Genomic DNA, 257 nt, shown 5'->3' with positions numbered 1-257 from the left:
CGCCGGAGACTCCGCGGCGGCCGCAGGACCAGCCCGCCGGGCTCCCGGGCAACCGGGCCCGCCTCCGGACGCCCATTGGAGCAGCGGCCCGAGCCCGACTTCTCATTGGTGGGCCCCCGGTGTCACTAAGCGGCTAGCCATCCCCCCCGCCTCCTCCGAGAGGCGGGGGAGACACCTGTTTAGCGAGGGACAACTTGTTAAAGGGTCAGCGCTCTCCGTCGCCTCCCCCGAGGAGGAAAGCATCCAGGCTGCTGCCG

Source organism: Sorex araneus, chromosome 1, assembly GCF_027595985.1.
Source record: "Sorex araneus isolate mSorAra2 chromosome 1, mSorAra2.pri, whole genome shotgun sequence".
Taxonomy (NCBI): domain Eukaryota; kingdom Metazoa; phylum Chordata; class Mammalia; order Eulipotyphla; family Soricidae; genus Sorex; species Sorex araneus.
This window is presented reverse-complemented; position numbering follows the sequence as displayed.